The following is a 4,068-nucleotide window of genomic DNA, read 5'->3' as shown; positions in this document are numbered from 1 at the left end:
TATTCACAAAATCAGCCTCATGGGCACCTGAGGGGGCTTTTATCCTTATGTGTGTGCAGTCCACTGCACCAATGACATTGGGGAAACCTGTCACACAAAGTAATGAGTATCCTACTATGTGTTAACAGTTGTCCTGTAATTTGTAGATCCTCTTACCTGCAATCCTATAGAACTCCTCTTTGATGTCACAGAGTCTTCCCAGGGAAGGAGATGAAGACATCTGCTAATGCTTTGATAGCCAGACACACACTCCTTATTGTGCGGCAAATTGTGGCCTTGTTCAGCTGTTCTGCATCCCCCACTGAGTACAGGAAGGCTCCACTAGCAAAAAAGCGCAAGGCCACACAAACCATTTGCTCCACACTCAGTGCATGGCTCCGTGCAGTGCGGTGCTTAATCCTGGGACCCAGTAGTCTGCATAGATACCTGATGCCATCTGCAGAAAACCTGTATCTTTCATATAGATGGTCATCAGGGAAGGCCAGTGGGTCCAACCGGTCCCTGAAGACCCTTTCTCGCCTGAAGGCTCTCCTCAGCACAAGTGCTTCTTCATCCACCACATCTCGCACGAATGGGCATGCCATTGTCAGAGCAGAAAGGAACACACAATTTTGGGCCTTCATATAGGCTAGTGGCCACACCTGGTGCTGGGGGGGTGGGCAAAAGAGGGCGATGCCTTATAACGATGACTTGGTTGTACTGATTGCTGGGAAAATAAAAAAAACCTTAGAAAGATGCCACCGTCCTGTGTGCTCACAATAAGAGCTCATATGTCATGGCTCACTTGACTTTACGAGAATATACCTAATTTTTATTTTGAGCTGTGTCATCTTCTTGGAGCTGGGGGAGGAAAGAAAAATAATGATTAATACATTTGTGTTACAGTTAGCATACAGTGTACATTGAAGGCATATCTCACCTCCCTCTCAAGTTTTTTTATTTCAAGGTCCAGTTTCCTAATTGTCCTCTTTTTTATTTCGGACTCCAGTGCAAGATTTTCCATCTTTTTCTTCTTGTACTGAATGTCTATGTCTGCCAGTTCTATTTGGCGCCGGAGGTGGTTGCCATACAACTTTCTGATAGCTTGTGAGCTCTGTGAACACAATACAATTAGCGCAGCTGGAATTTGGCAGGATGTGGTGTCCTTTTATTAATACGCACTATGTTGCCAGGCTGGTTTTCCCACTGTATAGCATCTGGGTCCTGTAAAAGAAATTAGATTTTTTGATTTTGATGAGGACTCCTCACCATTGTAGAGTAAATAGTACTTTCACAGTCTTAACATGATACCTCATGCCTTCTGGAATCCAGAGAGATGGTCTCCTCCTCATCATCGTCTCCATCATGTGCTGTTGCTGCTGCACTGGGGCCTTCACCCTATCACATTTAATCGGATTCATATTGAAGCTAGTAGACAAGACATGCCAGGCCTACAGTATGCCTTTGATGGAGTACTCACTGGATCAGCATCGTCTGGTGCTTGTGCTGGTGGCTCTTACAGGAACACAGTGCTGCCAGACACTGCAAGGCAATAGGTAAACCAAAGTCAGACAGTCCAAATTGATTCAATATGAATGTGGTTGTATCCCATGTAGAGATGGAAGGACATACCTTGAATGAAGCGGGTGGCATCTTGGGAGGAACCTATGCTCGTCTCTTTCCCCCCAGGGATCCCCTCTAAGACGGGCCTGCCTTTATTTAGCTCCAAGGCCATGTCCTCTGCTGGGGTAAGGTCAGCCTTTGGTGACCCACCACCCGTGCCTTGTCTGTGGGTATTCTTTTTCACTGCTAAAACAGTACAGACAATGTGTGAGCAGGCACCTTCTGGGTACAATATATGCTTGTGCTTTGTTAAATATTAGTCAGGGACCATACCATTCTGCAGAATGTTCTTGTATTTGATTTTGACCTGCTGCCATGTCCGTTTTGGCCCGTTCATGTTTAATCTACACACACACACACACACACACACATTTAATGGAGTCACACTGCAAAAAATTACTTGGTATTTTTGTCTTGTTTTCAGTAAAAATATCAAAAAATTTATCATGGCTTTATACAGTGTGATGGAGTTACTTTACACAATTTCACTCATATCTGCAGTGCATTTCAATTAAAAATTTAACCGTTTCATAATTACAGTACAACTGCATTTTTGGAGATGTGAATTAAATATTTGAATTGTAATTGTGATGTTTCAGCGGAGCGGTGAGTGTGTAATTGTGCACTACTTACGCATTCAGGCGGTCTGCAATACTTTGCCACGCTTTTTCTCTTTGCTTTATCACTGTGGCGGTGTTGCCTTTCTTCTTAATTATATCTTTTACCTCGTATGCCTCCATGAGGATTTGTGCTTCCGACGGGGAAAAGTACGCGGCTCTAGTTGCCATGGTAAATCAGTTAATCTGTGATCTGTGGCGGGGTCTATTTGAGTGAGCCGTGAGCGCGCACCTATCCAGGATTGGTTTCTCCTGGCTTAATGAATCCGTGTCTGCTCATCCTGGCTTGGTTTTTGTGCAACCAATTAAGCCTGGACGCACATGTTTTGGCTTCATTGAGCTCAGCTGAGTCATTTATCCCGGATGTCTTAATTCTACTTTTGTGCAACAGGCCCCTGACCTGTTTTCCTTTGTTTTGTATTTATTTTAGTTGGTCAGGGCGTGAGTTGGGTGGGTTGTCTATGGTTGATTTTCTATGTTGGGATTTTGTGTTCGGCCTGGTATGATTCTCAATCAGAGACAGCTGTCAATCGTTGTCCCTGATTGAGAATCATACTTAGGCAGCCAGGGTTTCACTTGTGTTTTGTGGGTGTTTGTTCCTGTGGAGGTTTTGTTGCCACACAGGACGGTTTCGGTTTTGTCACGTTGGTTGTTTTTTGTATTTTGAAGTGTTTTGTTGACTTTCATTAAAAGAATGAACACTAACCACTCTGCGTTTTGGTCCCCACCTTCTGTCAGCGAGGACAGCCGTAACACAATGTAAACAAACACTATATAGCCTCAACATGGTTGAAGCTATCATTTTGATATCATGGATGGTCAGTCCTTGCATCCATAGCTCTGTCTCTGAATTTGAATGGTGTTATATTTCTCCAGACCCATTGCTCAGCTTTTTATAGAAACAGGGGCTGGGAGCATGCTTTGTTATTGTTTCAACTGCTGATTGCCCCTTCAAATGACACTTAAGGCTCTATTCAATCAGATCTGCTTTAGCCGACATCTGCATAGCGGTTGTTTTGGCGGTGTCAAAGGTGGAACTGTGATAGAGCTGTAAAATCCACAAGCGGCTTCTGGCATTATACCTAAAGCAGACATTGCCATTGGTTGCACTGAGTCGCATTAAGAGAAATCCCATGCAGCCTTGTTTACAAGTTCGAACACTGGAACGTGATATGTAATCTACACCTCGATTAGGCTGATAGAAAATCATGAAACTAAATAATGAGGATTTCTAGTTGAGCGTCATTATTTCTATTTAGCCTACACTTTCTCATTCTGAACTTCTAACGCAAATGGAACATGTGTGGCTTCCTGACAATGATCAAGAGCAGCTGCTCACTGATTTGACAGCTCCAATGCAGTTACACCTCTGACACCGCCAAAATACCAGCTATGCGGATGTCGGCTATTGCCTGGTTAATGCTTGATCTGATTGAATCTAGGTCTCACACCACATTTTAACCTCCTGTTCAGCACCATAATGAACATGGTTAATAGAAAAAAAATGGTGGAATTACACTTAAGTTAACTGACATTCAATTAAATGAAGATTATTTGTTACACTGTGGGCCCATTTACAGAATGACAGGGACAGAATGGTCTTCTAATATGCCATCACAACATGTCTAAAATATCTACATGGCATATTTAAATGTTATTTAGCTAACCTATCGTAGCAGGCGTAAAATAAACGCCTGAGTGGGACACCCCACATTCGGGTCATGACGAGAAAAAAAACTGTTGGGAGAGGTTGTATTCTGCACAGTTCAACCAATCCAGTAAATGTGGAGGAGGAGTTAAGAGTCTGATTCTGATTGCTAATATTTTGGATGGAAACAACGTCAAAGAG

At 43.2% G+C, this 4,068-nt stretch overlaps 1 long non-coding RNA gene across 1 annotated transcript; it reads right to left on the bottom strand.

Annotated features, from left to right (window-relative positions):
* Positions 1-952: 952 nt before the first annotated feature.
* Positions 953-2,544, bottom strand: LOC139567421 (uncharacterized). Its single transcript, XR_011673400.1, has 4 exons — positions 1,876-2,544; positions 1,612-1,788; positions 1,460-1,521; positions 953-1,377 (listed from the first exon to the last, which is right to left on the bottom strand). It is a non-coding gene; the product is annotated as an uncharacterized lncRNA (long non-coding RNA).
* Positions 2,545-4,068: the final 1,524 nt, after the last annotated feature.

This window comes from Salvelinus alpinus, unplaced genomic scaffold, assembly GCF_045679555.1.
Source record: "Salvelinus alpinus unplaced genomic scaffold, SLU_Salpinus.1 scaffold_503, whole genome shotgun sequence".
NCBI lineage: Eukaryota > Metazoa > Chordata > Actinopteri > Salmoniformes > Salmonidae > Salvelinus > Salvelinus alpinus.
This window is presented reverse-complemented; position numbering and strand designations above follow the sequence as displayed.